This window comes from Vombatus ursinus, unplaced genomic scaffold, assembly GCF_900497805.2.
Source record: "Vombatus ursinus unplaced genomic scaffold, bare-nosed wombat genome assembly UNPS02014789.1, whole genome shotgun sequence".
Lineage (NCBI taxonomy): Eukaryota > Metazoa > Chordata > Mammalia > Diprotodontia > Vombatidae > Vombatus > Vombatus ursinus.
This window is the reverse complement of record NW_020954567.1, coordinates 15,661,547-15,679,745: the sequence shown is the minus strand read 5'-3', so window position 1 is coordinate 15,679,745 and position 18,199 is coordinate 15,661,547. Positions and strand designations below refer to the sequence as shown.

General features: G+C 39.4%; 1 protein-coding gene across 1 annotated transcript in view; it reads right to left on the bottom strand.

Annotated features, from left to right (window-relative positions):
• PAPPA2 (pappalysin 2) overlaps positions 1 to 18,199 on the bottom strand; it is a 326,265-nt gene that overhangs the window by 125,886 nt on the left and 182,180 nt on the right.

Genomic DNA, 18,199 nt, shown 5'->3' with positions numbered 1-18,199 from the left:
TAACCAAGAATAGGAAAATGTCCTGGTTGTATTAAGAACTGTCTTCTTTAACCCTGCATTATGCTTGGTGTATTTACTGGGCATAATCTTCATTAAACTACTGTTGAACTTACCAGTGGATAGTTAAGTGAGGTCAGATTAATCAAAAAAAAAAGTTTCCAGGTGTTTCCTGTTTCCAATTTCTCTGTCAAGGGATAGAGACATTGGCATTATCAGGGAAATGCGTGCACTAAGGAGAAACCCAGACCTATTGTAATTCAGAAAGAATATTTAGATCTCCATGTTTTTCTAAGATCATCAATGTCATCATTTCTTATATCACAGTATTATTCAATCATATCCTACAACTTTTTCAGCCATTTTCCAATTGATGGGCATTCCCCCAATTTCCAGTTCTTTGGTGAAACCCAGAAGAAGACATTTTGCTTAATGATCTTCAGAAAAGAAAAGAGACTTTCCTGAGGGTTAAATGGATTAGGTACAAACTTTATTTGTAATTTTTGTAGGTTAAAACAATGTTTTTCACATTACGATGTTTTATTAGGCTGAGTATTTTGAAGAAAGCTGAGGGCCCTTTTTGGAAGAGCAAAATGAACCAAATACCAAGGTTCCCATAGTTTCCTTTGGTGGGAGTGTTAGCCAAAAAGATTTTGTAAAACATCCTCAGATTTTACATGGATCTTTCCTATCAGAGCTAGGGATCAATTGATCTGTAAGTTATATTTTGGGGATTTTTCAAAATTTACTGATTATTATTTTTTTGGTGGGCCTCTAGGCTACCAGTATTAACATTGTCCATGTCAAAATTGTTGTTGTTGTTGGGGTGGTTTGTCCTTCATTCTTTTTTTCCTGTGAGGCAATGGAGTGAAGTGACTTGTCCGGGGTCACACAGCTAGTAAGTGTCAAGTGTCTGAAGCCAGATTTGAACTCAGGTCTTCCTGAATTCAGGGCCAGTGTTCTATTCACTGCACCATCTAGCGGCCCCTTGTCTTTTATTCTTTTTTTTTTTTTTTAGTGAGGCAATCAGGGTTAAGTGACTTGCCCGAGGTCACACAGCTAGTATGTGTCAAGTATTTGGTCTGAGGCCAAATTTGAACTCAGGTCCTTCTGACTTTAGGGCTGGTGCTCCACCCACTGTGCCACCTAGCTGCCCCCCCCCACCCCTTGTCTTTTATTCTTGAAGAAGACTATGACATCAGGGAGAGGATAACATGACTTTCAATTGACTTTGATTTGAGTGAGGGAGGGCTGTGCAAGGTCACCAGCCTCACTTTCTCCTTCAGAGTCATCTTGGTCTAGTGGCCAGATATTCATCAGGAGGACTTGACATGCAATGGGAGACTCTTTTTAGCTAAGGACTTTTCAGGTTCTCTCTTTGAGTGAGGTAATGCCCATTCAGTGAATAGGCCTGTTTAAGAAGTGAGTCAAGGGATGGCCCCTTCACTGGAAAAGAAGACTTCAAATCATCACTGCCATATATCCCAGAGATGTTGCAAGAGTGACAGGTGACTGAGCAAGAGAAATGAGGCAGAATGCCTTTGGGGAACATATCTTTGACCTTCTCCACACCTTGAAGATTGAACAGCCCTCAATTTCAGCTTAATAAGTGCTTATTTATTTCCTTACCACTAAAATAGTTGGAGGTGCTAGATGATCAATTTGGTGCCACTGAGAATGTAGGGGATAGTTATATTAGGTTCCTAACAACCTCTTAGATGTAGATAAAGAAGGTCTCTAACCTTGGGCAAAGGTTGGCAAAAATTACTGCAGAACAGTGCGATCAAAGGTGCAGTATCTGTGGAGCACATGAAGCACACTAGTCTGACCCAAGTGGTCAAGGGAGTTCGAGATGATCAATTGGCATTATAATAACTATACTTCAACAACAAAAACTCTGCTTCCCTTACTCGGAACTGGTTCAGTCAATGAGGTAGGTTTAGGCAGGAAATGTGAGCAAAGGGGGTTGTCACAGGCTAAGAAAAACTGACCTTGTAGGTCCTCAAGCAGCACTCAGGTGAGGCTCAGGAAGACAAAATAGAGCCCAGACCAGCTGGGCTTCACCAAAGAAGCCCAAACTGGGCTGGCTGTTTGTCAGATCATTGTTCCCCCTCTTTCTTCTTGGAAGATCAACTGGGCTTATTTCCAGAGGTCAAGGATATTGCTTTGGAAAATAGCTCCAAAGAGCACACCCAGAGAAGCTATGATCTTGTGTTGCATTATGTGCACTCAAGAGGAAAATTCAACCATGTTCTTTCTAAAAATGAGGCCAACCAGAAAAGGTGCAGGGAAATTAGAATGGAGGTGGGACCAAGGGCCATCTCAAGTGAGAAGTTAGCACCTGTCTTAAAAATCTTTCCTGAGTATGTTATGTCTGAATATATAAGAAGCTCTTATATAGCAGGAATGATAATGACTGAAGCTTTGAAATGAATATCTCTGCTAAACAACAACCAGGTAACAGTTACATTCCAGTTATTTGAGGAGGAAAATCTGAGGATGAGGTCTCTTCCAGCACAGCCTATAAAGAGGCAAGATCTCTGTGGCCTGAGTGAGGAGGCTTATCCATATCTAGATATGCTTAAAGTTCCTCACCGAAGTCACAGGTGCCAGAGAACAATGGACACCAAAAGCCTGGTATTTAATGACCAAGTCCATCTTTTCATGGTTTCTGAATGGATTCTGAACAACTCCAATCAAAGCAGAGCACTTTGGGGGTACTATAGGCAGCAAGATTGGACTAAGTACTCGGACACTGTGGTATAATGGGTAGAACTCAGGAAAATTGGGAGTCAGGACCATCTTAGCCACTTACTACTTGCATGACCGTTTATTTAATCTCTGTCTGCCTCAGTTTTCTCATCTGTAAAATGAATAATAATAATAATAGTAGTAGTAGTAACTACCTCATAGGGTTGTTATAATAGATGTAAATAAATGTAAAATACTTTGAAAGCTTGCTTGTTAATTTTTTTACTACTAAAATATTTGGAGATGTTGGATAATCAATTTGGTGCCACTGAGAATTCAGGGGATATTTATATTAGGTTCCTAACAACCTCTTAGATATAGACAAAGAAGGTCTCTAATTTTGGGCAAAGGCTGGCAAAAACTGCAGCAGAATAGTGTGATCGGAGGTACAGCATCTGTGGAGCACAATGAAGCACACTAGGCTGACCCAAGTGGTCAAGGGAATTTGAGATGAGATTAAAGTGTTGAGTAAATGTCAGCTATCATTATTAAGGTATTCCTTCAGACAAATTTCAAAATCATATAAGATTCTTTGAAAGCTGCAATAGCAGAGATAACATTACTCAGTGATCCTCTGGTCATTAATAATAGAAAGTAAGACAACAGTAGGGAAAGATGTTCTCCATCTCCATCCACTCCCAGTACCTGGCAGGGAGGAGATTCAGAACAGAGGCTAGATGGAAGGGGGATTCCCTAAACTAGTGAGGTTTTCCATATCCCTGATACAGGAATAACATTTTGTGGATTGTTTCAAGTTTCAGAAGACTACAGAGACTTGTAGGTGAGATTTATAATGACCCAAAATATTTGGGTTTAACTATTCATTTAGGAAAAATCATGTTACTCAGACCATGATACATAATTGGATAGGCCACTTATGACAATCATCCATCAATTTCTATGCATGGCTATATATGCATATACATACATACATATATTTATATTCTGCATATACAAATCTTGGACAGGCACTGAAAATGCACAATGAATTGGACCTAGGGTTGAAAAGAAGAGTGTGGTGGATTACTATTGGGAAATTATACAATTCTTTTAATATTCCCAAGCTCCTACCCAAAATGAAGGCGCATCTATTTATCCAGTCTTCTGGTAATGTGGTATAGGACTGCAAATTATAGAACACTCCAGTCCCTCAAGAATTGTGATTGTGGATCACAAAAAGCAATATAGAGGGACATGACAGGTAAGATCAGTATGCAGCACATTATAAATGGTGAATTACAAAAGTCCTGCAAAGAGTTATCAAAGGATAGATAGATTGATAGATCAACAGATTGTTGTTTTTTTTTTAAAGGACTGACTGTGTAGCAAGAGAGAGAGAAAAGCTATGGAGAGCCCGTTTGCTCCACTGGTAGCCACAGGCTGTTGGAAGAATTCAAGGACTCTCTCTGCTGCCCCCATTCACACTGGGTGGATTCCCCACAGCATAGTTATGAGAGAACGTGGACAGAAGTCACAGAGGGAACAGCTAGGTGGTACAGTGGATAGAGCTCCGGTCTTGGAGTCAAGAGGACCTGAGTTCAAATACAGCTTCAGACACTTGATACTTATTAGCTGTGTGACCTTGGGCAAGTCATTTAACCCCGATTGCCTCACCAAAAGGCAAAAAAAAAAAGCCTGAATGGCTTGATGAAGTCACAGAGGCATTAAGATGTCTCAGGTGCAGAAGTTCCTATGAAGACTGAAGACCAAGTACAATACTGAAAGAGAGCACAGCTCAGAGTTCACATTAAGTCATCCATCCCAGGGCTCAATCAAGAGAAGTTCAATTCTAGACAGGATCTGGTAGCCTCAAAATGAAAGGATCCTCTGGAAAAGAACCTCGTTTCGATGAATTTTTTCACCGCAGGAGTGGGGTAAAGCATGTACAAAGATGGCGATATGCACAACTCACTTTTATAACCCAGGTGGAATAGTAGATAGAGTGCTGGCCTAGGAGTCAAAAAGATTTGTGTTTAAATCCTACCTCTGACACTTACTAGCTGTGTGACCCTGGGCAAGTCACCTACCTCACAAGGTTCTTGGGAAGATCAAATGACACTAAATATTTATATATGTAATATCAAATGATATTATATATATATGTGTGTCCTCACAAGAACCCTGTGAGATAGGAATATATAGTAGATAGATAGGGATAGATAGATAGATAGAACTTTGTAAATTATAAAGGGTTTTCTAGATCACATGATATTAAATATTTTATATGTAATATCAAACAATATATATACATACACATGTATATCCTCACAAGAACCCTGTGAGATAGGAATGTATAGTAGATAGATAGATGATAGATAGATAGATAGATAGATAGATAGTACTTTGTAAATTATAAAGAGTTTTCTAAATACTAGAAACAAGTGGAAAAAAATTATTGATCAATGACAATCTATACTTCTCCCCCATTGTGGTACTATAGAAGGAAATGAAATAAAGAAAATAAAACTGTCTGTGAGCTAATGAACCTTGGAGCATCAGGTACACCATCATAGCTGCTTGCTGACTTAGGCTTTGACTACAAGGATGGGAGCAAATTTGAGGTTTACGACTGTTGTGTAACTTGACTGAGAATCTGGTGGAAGGAGACCTATGGCCTAATTATGTCCTTGTCTCAGAATAGCTCAGAGAGATCAACAGCATGTCTAAGTAACAATAACAAAATCCAGGAGGCTATATTAGAAAGCCAAGTCCCATTGAAAGTAACTGAAATGCTTAAAATATCTGGGAGTCGTTTTAAGAGGCCATACTAAAGATTTATATAGATAAAATAATAAAATACTCTAGGAATTTTTTTTTAAATGACAACTAACTGGAGGTATATTCTGGACTCATCTGGGCCAAAATGAAAATATTATACAAATTAATTACAGTTTTAAATAATTACATATATATCATATTATATAATACATAATTTTAATATATTATATATCAGTAAAACTACCAAGAACCTATAGATCTCCTTCCCAGAAGTTACTGAGAAGACTGGGCATTCAAAAGTGGCAATAAGCCATCCCAGAAGTGTCTGGAATATGGCCAGTGACGGGGCTAATAAATGATATCCTAGGAGTGATGAACAAAGTATCACATCACACATAAATCCAGTTAACATTTAGTGTCTTAGGGCAACATTCTGTATTTGGGAGAAGATGGCATATTTTAACTAGAGGACTAAGGTATTGGGCATGCAAGGAAACCCCTTTCCCCCTGTTCACAAGAAACCCCTGGAGAGTATAAATAAGAAAAGATCAATTTCTGGAAATAAATAAGAGCACCATGATCGAGATAAGGTGAAATAGGCTGAAATGTGCCTAGCAGCTGAAGAGAGGCTTTTGCAATCATATCCAAATATAAGGAACTACTGCTTTAAAGAAGAAGGGGGGGGAGGGGAGGAGGCAGCTAGGTGGTGCAGTGGATAGAGCTCCAGCCTTGGAGTCAGGAGGACCTGAGTTCAAATCCGGCCTCAGACACTTGACACTTACTAGCTGTGTGAACCTGGACAAGTCACTTAACCCCAATTGCCTCACCAAAAAAAAAAAGTGAAGAAGAAGAAGAAGAAGAAGAAGATATGATGGATATGACCAAAAATGATTGAACGATTGAACAACAACTCCTAAGTTAGACTCAGTATAAATCCTTCTTCAAATTGGAATTGCTGACCTCTGTGTCATTTGTCCTCTTATGACTTCTCATGGCCAAAGTAAAGTACTTCTTATAATATTTAGGATAACTGACCTGAATGTATTACTGTCAATGACTTAATATGAAGAGTAAGATAGGATGTGAGAAGAGTCAGTGTTACCGTAATACATAAAAAGCCCCTAGTCCAAGGGCTCATAACCTCTTTTAATGTCATAAGACCTTCAATCTGGTGAAGACTACCAACCCCTTCTCACGATTTTTTTTTTCAATATTTGTAATTGAAGCAAATGATAAAATTCAGTTCAGAGTTTAGTGAAAACAAGGATGTAATTTTTTCCCAACTAAGTTCACAGACTCCTTGAACCCTATCCAAGACCCTAGGGTAAGAACCCTTGCTGTATTTTGGGGGCAGTAGCAGAAAAGGAAGGAGAGTCTGCCATAAAATCACCAAAGCTCTTTCCTTTAATCCAGTGTCTCCCTTCTAGGGCGTGGTCACTTTCCTTTGTATAGGCTGGTATAGATTTTTTCCCACACTGCATATGGAAGCTATTGCATATAGCTTTCTGGCTTTGGGCTGAAAGGTCCATGGTTTACTCTTCCATTATGTGGTAAGTATGGGAAAGGCTTTCTTATTGTGCATCAAAGTGGAACCGCTTCAAAGTCAGTGTAACAAAATCCTTGCCACAGACTATGCCAGCAGGCAGTGCCATTACAAAGGAATTGCTGCCATCCCATAGCCCCCAGAGACTTCCTCCTCAAAGCATGCTCAGCACACTCCCTTGCATGACTACTCAGCCAGGACTGTCCATGGACATACTGTAAAAGGAGGGGGTGTCAAGAAAACAAGAAGAAATTAATTTAGGAGAGATTAGTCCATAAATTTTAGGAACTCCCATCCCTAGCTTTTGTTCTCTTTGGGCTTCTTCATCACTTTTCTTCCCAGGAGTTGGCAGGCCAAAAGTGACTGAAAACTTGAGGATGCCTTAATCTGTAGACTGAGGACAGGTTACCCAGAAATCTCCTGTAGTCTGGTCCAAGATGGACAAGACAGGACTTTGAAGGCGTCTCGGCCAGGATTAAGCTGAAAACCTCAATGCCTTACTGAAACATGCTGTCTTGCTCTAGAAGTAGGTAGCCACTTCTGAAGATTCCTGTTTTTTTCATGATTTGGATTTCACATCAAATATGAAATGAACTCTCCAGGGAGGTCTCTCCTACGTATTACTGTTGCAAATGTTTGCAAAGGGTCATAAAAAGGTTCTTTCTAGAGGGAACTCCATTTCTTCTCCAGAACGGCTACTTACTCTACTAGTTGGATTAAATTAAAAGGGTGCTTCTCTTATTCTAGAGCAGAAACAGACAATGTGTAAAAAGAGGGAAACTACTCTTCCTAGTGATCCTATCAGTATTTTCACCATGCCAGCACCAAGGTCAGAGATGTCAACGTGAAAACGTTTCACTTCATCTAGTTCCCTAGGGCAGAGGAGTCAAGGGAAGAAAGGAAAGAAGGAAGGAAGGAAGGAAGGAAGGAAGGAAGGAAGGAAGGAAGGAAGGAAGGAAGGAAGGAAGGAAGGAAGGAAGGAAGGAAGGAAGGAAGGAAGGAAGGAAAGGGAAAGAGGGAGGGAAAGAAGGAGGGAATAAGCACTTATTAAATACCTACTAGTGTTAGGCACTGGACTGAGCGCTTTACAAATATCTCATTTGATCCTCATAATAACCGTGTGAAGTAAGAGCTATTATTATCCTCAGTTTATAATTAAGGAGACTAAGGCAGACAGAGGTTAAGTGACTTGCCCAGGGTCACACAATTCATAAGTATCTAAGGCCAGATTTGAACTCAGGTCCTCCTGAATCCAAGGCATTTAGGGAGCACAGTGGGTAGAGTGCTGGGCTCTGAGTTAGGAAGATTTGAATTTAAATCCAGCCTCAGAAACTTCCTAGCTGTGTGACCTCAAGCAAGTCACTTAACCTCCATTTGCCTAACCCACTGGAGAAGGAAATGGCAAACCACTCAAGTCTCTTTGCCAAGAAAACCCCATAGACAGGTCCACTGGGTTATGAAGAGTCAGACACGACTGAACAACAATAAGAACTTCCTGACTCCAAGGCCAGAGTTCTATCCACCACACCTCTAGTGGGCCTCTCACACCCTCAAGCTCAGGAAGTTTATAGTTCCTGAACAACTTCATCACAACTCCCCTTTCATTCCATTTAAGCTCATTTCTCCTTATCTATCTCCAGGGTACATACACACACACACACACACACACACACACACACACACACACACACACACGCATGTACTACTCTATACTCTGATAATCTGACTCAGACACATAAGTGTTATGAGCCCACACTTGGGAAGTCTGAATATGGGCCACATGCCTATAAATATCTCTTATTTTTTATTTTTAATTAATTTATTTTGCTTTATCAACAATCACTTCCATAAGCTTTTGAGTTTTAAATTTTTCTCTCCTTCTCTCCCCACCTCTCTCCCCAAGACGGTACACAATCTGATATAGGCTATACATATATATTCCTATTAAACATAGCTATTAATATCTCTTAAAGAAAACAAACACATAGACATACACTGAAATACATAGGTGTAACAGTTTATAGGATGCACTTAGGTTTACCATAATTGGGGGGAAACTTTTTCACTATTTGAACCAATGCATCCCCTCTAATTTTGCATTAAATGTCAAATCCCACTCAAGTTTCCTCCAGCTGCATCTTTTACCCCCAAGAATGTTATCAGGAATATTCAGAAGACTTTTGACCATCTTTGATATCAAATATTCAGTTTCTTCATCTTCATATAAAGTGATTGAATTAAACAGAAGATCTCTAACATCCTATCAGACTATAATTCTTTAAAAAAAAAAATAAGATAGAAATCCCAGAATCTTTTATGGCTCATGGGATGAGAAGGTGTTGAGATGATAATAATAGCTGATATTTACATAGCACTTTAAGGTTTGAAAAATGTTTTAGATATAATGCATTTTGATCCTCGCAACAGTCCCCCAAGGAAGGCATTATTATTATCCCCAATTTGCAGATGACCAGCAAATGTCTGAAGATGGGTTCATTCCCAGGCCTTCCAGGTTCTAAGTCTCATCTTCTATCCACTGCAACACACTCCCTCTTCCAAGTAATGGCTTTATTACAATACTGCTTACTTAATGGATTCATCATGTAAATGATTAGATGTGTTCCTTTTACTATATTTCCCACTGAAGGAGCACAGCAGGAACTGAATATCCAAGATAAGATTGTCTCACATTCGCAAATTTCCACAGGCCAAGAAACAATCTTTATCAGTATAAGGGAGCTGAAAGCTTGAAAAGATTATAGGCTTTGATGACCATATATACATAATAAGTACAGGGATATGGCTAGACAGGGAGTGGATGATGACCTTGCTCCTTGGCTTGGTTTGTTATCTGTGCTATTTTCCTCTTATAATCCTCTCTTCTGCATAGAATAGTGGAAGGGGTTTTTGATTTGAGAAACTGAGGGATTCTGGCCCCTGAGAGTCTTAGCAATTTGTTCTTTGGAGGGCACTCCCCAGAATGGAGGCTGATTAGATATAGCCCAGATATTAATGCCAGGAAGCCTAATGAATACTGACCTAACAAGGACAGAGTTCTTTAAGGGAAAGCTCTAAATCTCTGACAACCAGAATGTTCATTTCAAAGACAGACTTGATCCTCAGGCAACAAGTCCAACAGAGCTGGGTCCAGCAGAAACTGAATACAAAAGAGATGACATACCTATCACACACTAGCCAGGAGCAAGCCCAGTGAGAGCAATGTGGTGACATCACCAGGCACAGTCAGTATTTATTAAGTGCTTACAATGGGGGAGGGGGATGTGGAAACAACTAAGTACAAATCAGACATATACAGAGGATATGGGAAGGCCATCTAAGGGAAGGTATTAGTAACTAATGGGACTAGGAGGGACCTTCTGTAGAAGGTGGTATTTGAGTTGACTCTGGAAAGAAGCCAAGGAGATGCAGAGATGGAAATGAGGAAGTAGAGAACTCCAAATGTCAGGCTCAGTCAGTGACATGGCAGAGAATCAGGAAATGGGAGAGTTATATTTATCAAACTTCATGTAAGACAGCATTATGCCTCAAGGAGAGTAAAATATAAGAAGACCTCAAAGGTAAGAAGAGGTTAGCCCTTCAGCATTGGAGGCCCCATTCATTTATCTTCCCAATGTATTTGCCACCTCCTCCACACATGTGGCTGGCCATGGATATATCTTGTATGCATGTATCTCTGCACATGTTCTCCCTATATGTGTTCCCTCTTCCCAGAAATAGTGTGTGGTTTTTGTGGAAAAGTGTGACCTAGGTTTATGTTTTATTGCTATTTTTTTAACCATGCTAATTTATTAAATGTCTTTGAATTGTATCCTATGGCTAACTAGTAAAGATAATGCATTAATGGTGACTCATAAGCTATGATTTTGACTGGATGTGGACACATAGACCTCCTTTCAGCTGTGGTGTCCTTATCTGGAAGATCTCATTCTTTGAACTTACACCCACCCCCAACAAAGTACCTGTTACTCCTTTTTGTTCCTTTACCTTTCTTTTTCTACTTACATTTTCTCAGTCCATATTTTAAGGTATTTACTCATCTATATTTCCTTCAGATAGATAAAATTACTCAATAACAGTCACGTCAGGCTGAAAGTATATGTTTAAAAACATTTGATATTTTAAATGAAAATTTTAAAAGCCATCAGCAGTTTTTAAAAACTCTTTTTAATAAAATAGCTCCTAAAAATTCCCCACATGATAAGCTTACACGTAGCCAAAGGCACACAACTACTGTAAGGAAAGACAGAGAGGTTGTTGGCTAGGGATCTGTCTAGTTCAAACACACTGCTTGGTACCCACCCTGGAACAGAAAAGAACTCCGAATTTAGGCACAATACTGGCACTTCGCATTTAAAATGGGCAATCTGTCCTCACAGCAATTTACACATATATTTTAAATGCTTACTAGTAAAAAAAAATGTGAAAGCAGGCTTTTATTTCTTTATTACAGTGTTTAGCACATAGTAGGTGCCTTGTAACAGTTTGGTAAATGAATAGATAAAATCAAATGGATGGCCAGACTTTCATACCTTCATCTCAAATGTTCCCCTTGATACTGTAGGACTTTGCATTTTTTTTTCACAGTTCAGTCATAATCACTCTTCTATTTGATTGCCACAAGAATCCTGCACTTATTCAGGACAGATAGATTTATCACATTTAACAGGTAGATTTATCACATTTTGAAAGTCTTGCCCAAAGCTCCACAGCAGATTTCCTAACCCTTAGTATCCTGCTCTTTTCATCCATAAGCTACAAGGATGCCCATTTGAAAATATCTCCTAGGTACAGAGGTGTGGAAAGGGCATTTTTTGTTTTGTGCCCCTGTGCTTCCTTGTCCTCAGTAATGGCTTTGGCTATTGATTCGGGAGGTTTCCTGCTTGCATTGCAGCAACGAAGTGATATAAACTGAAAATGGCCACAAAGAGTTGTCCTGCCTTCATTCTTCCATTCAACTGTAGAATTGATTGTCTTTACTTAGAGCTAAAGAGTTCAAAGTGTTCTGTGTTAGAAGGGAAATATACCCTGGATATCAGACAGACCCGGGGTCCAAACCCAGCTCTGCAACTTACTAACTTTGTAATCTTGGGCAGTGACTTGCACTCTCTAGGTAGTTGACCCTCAGTTGTAATATGGTGGGGGTGGGGGAGTCAACAAGATGACTGATCTCAGGGCCCTTTCAGAGACTGGAAGATTCCATGATTACCACTTGACAATTCACGGTGGATAGCTCTCTGTTGGCTGTTCACAGTCATTAAGGGGCAAAGACTATCCCCTTTTTCACAAATGGGGAGGCATCAAGAAGGGAAGAAGCCACAGAAGAAAACAAGAGAAGCCTTCATACTTCCTGTTTGCTGGGCTCATCATCATGATGTATACCTATTACAAATAAGGAAGGCATTCTATTGCAATACTCTATTGCAAATATGCAATAATGCATATTTCTCATGTTTGAGTCTTTCCTAACCCACGAATTGTTAGCATCATCTCTCTTCTCAAATTATTTTGCACATACATATCTAAGTGGTGTAGTGGATAGAGTGTTGGACTTGGAATCTAGAAGATCCGTGTTCAAATCCTGCCTCAGGTATTTACGAACTGTGTGACTCTGGGTAGCTCACTTAACCTCTGTTTCCCTCAGTTTCTCCATGTGTAAAATGGAGGGGGGGTGGTAAAAAACAGCACCTACCTCCTGATGTTGCTGTAAGCATCAAATGAGATAAGTAATAATTGAACTCTGCATATGTTAAAATCCTAAATATAAATGCTGGCTATAATTGTTATTATGTGCATCACACACACATACAGACACACACACACACACATACTCACAACCCAGGTTCACTACTTCATTTCATCTTGAGCCCAGCCCTTGACTATCTGTATTTCTTCTGGATTTGGACTTGGAGTCAGGAAAACCTAAGTTCAAATTCACCATTAGATACTTCCTAGCTGCATGACTCTGGGCAAGTCTTTATGCCTCAGTTTTCCCATAAGTAAAAAAGAGATAACAATAGCATTACTTCCCAGAGTTATTGTAAGGATAAAATGAGATATTTGTAAAACATTTCACAAATCTTAAATCACCATGCCATAGCAGCCCTCTTACCCTAGATCTTCAGTCTAGAACACCAAGCCCCTTTCTCTGACAGACGGACCTTTTCCACTAAAAGTTTCCAGTTGGCTCAGCCCAGCAAGATTTACTCCTCCTTTCTTTCTGGGCTTAGTTCCTGACTCTCTTTCTTGAAGCACCTGGAGAGTTACCACCCCCCATTCCCTTTTCAATTTCCTTTCATGTATTGTTCGCCCCCATTAGAATGAAAGTTCCCTGAGCACTGGGATTGTCTTTCTTTTTCCTTATATTTACATTCCCAGTGCTTATAAATGAATGATTATTGACTAAATAGGCAGTTAAGTGGCAGTGGATAGAGCTTTGGACCTGGAGTCAGGAAGTTCAATTCAAATTCAAGGTCAAGTTCAAATTCAACCTCAGCTGCTTCCTAGTTGTGTCTGTCCACCTCAGTTTCTTCATGTGTAAAAAAGAGGATCATAATAGCACCTGCTTCCTGGAATTGTTGTAAGGATAAAATGAAATATTTGTCAAGAGTTTCATAAATCTTAAAGCACTACATAAATGTTAGCTAGTATTACACTGGTGAACTTGACCCTGCCTGCCCAGTAGAATGCAAGCTCTTTGAGGGAAGAGATTGTTTTGTTTTTGTTTTTATATCACTAGGCCCTGAACAATAGTAGCCACTTAATGCTTGTTGCACTGAATTAAATTTCTGAAATCTTTCCTATTGAGGATAAAAGGGTTTCCTGAACACCCGTTTTAAACTGTGGTTTCAACTACACAAAAAGCAAACTGAAAAAAAACCTAGAATAAATCTAGAAAAGAAACTCAATCTATTTTAGAAGCCTTTCTTTGCTTCTTTACTAACCTCAGGCACGACACAACTTTAAAGGTTTTGACCCCTTGTATTTTTAATGGAAGGGATGCTTATAAAACTCTGCACCCACAACTCCTCATAAACAGCTGACATGCCAAGATTTCAGAGTAAATTCTGTTTTCTGGACAAGTGTGTTTAGTATGGACTACACCTAAGCTGTTTATTTTCTTTCCCTGGGTGTGAACCAAATGAGACAGGGCGTCATTCTGGCAATGTTTCCCCTTAAGAAACATTGTGTTAAGTCAAATGTTTCCACTTGATTTAATGAATAAATGGGTATGTTCTTTACATTCTTTCTAGTTCATTTATTTATAGAATCAATTATCAGCCCTGGTCCCCTTCCCTCCTACCCTCAACCCCCCACAAAAGAGTTCCAAAATTCTTCTGTTCATTAAGTCTCATTGGAATTTAATTAAGGGCTGGACTGGTAAGGGAAAACTCCACAAAGGAGCTGTAGTAAAATTAAGTATAGAGTAGGGGTGAGTGAATTCCAAGCTGGGTGAATGGTGTAAACAAAGGTGTGGAGGTGGGAAAGTGCCAGGTGAGCTCTAGTATGTTTGCCACTCATAGCACAACCAAACGTAAGAAGGATTCCCCAGTGACTCACTTAGTCTGATTGGAGAGAAGGGTGCTGGCTATAAAAAGTAAGTTGGGGATAGAGTGTTGATCCAGACTCAGTTCATTTGGGGAGGGGGTATTGTAGGGAAGTAGGTGGGGGAGAGATTTAAGAAAATGAATATCACTGGAGAACTCTGAGGTGCTTATATGCATATTTTCAAAATCATCAAATCAGAAAACTGGAAAGTACCTCAAAGTTTTTCTAGATAGTTCAACCATACCTAAACAGAAATACTCTCTCTAAGGTCGCTGACTAGGCAAGTAGTCATTTAGCTTCTGACTGAAGACCTCCAGTGATGGAAAACTATCTCCTGAATCAGCTCATTCTACTTCTAGACAATTCTAATTACTAGAAGTTTTTCCTTGATACAGAACCAACTGAAAGGGGCAGAGAACACAAGATCCCATGATACATATTATTTGTTCACTCAATTTTTTTGGGGGGTGAGGCAATTGATTGGGGTTAACTGACTTGTCCAAAGTCACACAGCTAGTTCGTGAGTGTTATGTGTCTGAGGCCGGATTTGAACTCAAGTCCTCCTGACTCCAGGGCTGGTGCTTTATCCACTGTGCCACCTAGCTGCCCCTTACTCTATTTTTTTTTTTTAAAAAGGATTTGTCTTAGTAGTTCCAAATACCAACTAAAGGGATCTCTAACAAGGTTTCTCTCAAGTACATGTCAAAATCAGGTAAGATAGCTTTAATGTAATGTAATGACAGAGATAGCTTTGTTTAATGACTATTAATATTAGGAGGTATCAGGAATTATTTCATTATTGTCTTGTATCTCTAGAACTTCTTATGGTGGCAGGTACATAGTTGGTACTTAAAAGCTTATTGGTTGGATAACTGTTTGATAAAACTGTTTGATAAAACATGCATGTCACTTGCAGATGAGACCTAACACAAAGTCAAATGGAGGAAGGATTCTCTGTGGGTGATTAGAAGCACCAGATGCCCCTCTTCCCAGATAATACTGTGCTGATAGCATTCAGCTCCACAACACTGCAGAACCTTCTAAATACCAACCACAATCCCTCAAAGGATTTTGGTCTAACTATCCACACGGGGGAAAAAACAAACAAACAAAAAAGAGTGAATGAAGAATGCCTATAAGACTACAAGATGTAGTTGGGTGGGCAAACCATAGAACCAGTCCATCCATGAATATAATATAAGTATATAATATACATAATGAATATAATGAATATATATAAATATAAGTTTATTAGATATCCTTAGATAGGACAATGAAGGAAGACCCAGAATTGAACAGGAAGAAGAGAACAGGCTGGAATGGCTTTGAGAAATTGCCTAGTGCTAATGAGACTCTTAAAGCTGCTTCTGGGGATGGGAAGACCTATTTTTCTAATATCAGTATCTTACAGTGTTGTAGGATTGCAAGTCATGGAATACCATGGTTGCTGAAAGTTGTGTTTAACCCAAAGAGAAACAGAGAGGGACATAATTGATGTGAATATTACCAATGAAGAATTATAAAGGAGTAGCAGAATCAATCAATCATGACTATTTATTAAATTAATGTCAGCCTGTATGCTAGGCACTAGGGAACCCAAAGACAAAAGGAAAAATTAGCTTCTGCCATCAAATATATAAATACGTACATATGCACATAAACATACAAATATACATACTATTATTGCTTTTAAATAAAAATAATAATTAGCACTTATGTAGCACTTTAAGGTTTACAAAGCACTTTACAAATATTAGTTCATTTTTAAACTCCCAACAACCCTGCAGGGATATTTTACAGATGAGGAAACGTGGGCTTAGAAAGATAAAGGACTTGCTGAGAATCATACAGCTAGTGTCTTTGAGGTACTATTTGAACTCACATGTTCCTGAATTCAGGACCTAGTTGACCACTAAAGGATAGGCCCCAGCATCAAACACAGTACATGTGGTCTGACTAGAGCAAAGAACAGTAGACCATCATCTCTCTCACCCCAGACAATAATGTACATTAAGCTTTTCTTAATGTAGCTTAAAATCAAATTACCAGTTTTGGGGTTTTTGTTTGTTTGCTTGTTGTTTTTTTTGGGCTGGTGCATAATTCTGTTGATTCATATTGAGCTTGCAGTCTAGTAACAATCTTATATCTTGTTCACATAAACTATTGTCTAGCTATACTTTTACTGCCCTGTGTTTGCATTGTTAATTCATTTTAATGAAAGTACAAAACTTTACATTTATTCTTATTACATTTCATATTATTAGATTTTTGCCTGTCATTCTGGCCTTTCAAAATCCTTTTGGATTCCAACTGTGGTTTGATCTGTTAATTATGCCCATTAGTCCTGGGTCATGTGTAAATTGAATAAACATGACACCTAGGCCTTCATGCATTTTTTCCCTTTATAACCTGCTTAGTATGGAAAATGGAAGTTGGACTCCACATCAGGTCAGCCTCCTGCTAGCTGGCTGTGGTAGTACATGGACTAATTGGGAGCCCTGGACAAAACTCACTTTGTATGGCTACAGAGAGTCCTTCCTTGACCTTTGGCTTCTCACATTCACATTTACTTGGTTTGTGTAACAAAATTTCTGAAAAGAAATAGTAAGATCTTTGCTCCTAGCTGGTCTTCAGTGCTGCCCATTGGCATGCTGAGGTGAGTGAATAACACTAGATTATGGAACAGTCATGGCACATAAAAACATCTGGCCTTGAAAGAACTATCATGTGCAAGACTGATGAGGGTTGATCATAATAATAACAAAAGCTAACATTTATATATTGCTTAATATGTGTCAGGTGCTGTCCTAAGTTCTTTACAATTATTATCTTATGTGATCCTCACAACAACCCTGGAAGGTAGGTGCTATTATTATCAGGAGGAGGAGGAGGAGAAGGGAGAGGAAGAAGAGGAGGAGGAGGAGGAGAAGGAGAAGAAGGAGAAGAAGAAGGAGAAGAAAAGGAGGAGTAGGAGGACAAGGACGAGGAGGAGGAGAAGGAGAAGGAGAAGAAGAAAAGGAGAAGTAGTAGGAGGACAAGGACAAGGAGGAGGAGGAGGAGAAGGAGGAGGAGAAGGAGAAGGAGAAGGAGAAGAAGAAAAGGAGGAGTAGGAGGACAAGGACGAGGAGGGGGAGGAGGAAGAGGAGGAGGAGGAGAAGGAGGAGGAGGAGGGGGAGAAGGAGAAGGAGAAGAAGAAGGAGAAGGAGAAGAAGGAGAAGAAGAAGGAGAAGAAAAGGAGGAGTAGGAGGACAAGGACGAGGAGGAGGAGGAGGAGGAAGAGGAGGAGGAGGAGGAGGAGGAGAAGGAGAAGAAGAAGGAGAAGAAGAAAAGGAGAAGGAGTAGGAGGACAAGGATGAGGAGGAGAAGAAGGAGGAGGAGGAGGAGGAGGAGCAGCAGCAGCAGCAGCAGCAGCAAGCATTTACATAATACCTAATATGTTCCAGGCACTGTTCTGATGGCTTTACAGTTACTACCTCATTTGATCCTTACAACAACTCTAGAAGGCAGGTGCTATTATTATCCCCATCTAATAATAAAAATGATTATGATGGTGATGATAATAATAATAATGATGATGATGATGATGGTGTTAATAATGATAAGCAAGCATTTAGATAAAGCCTA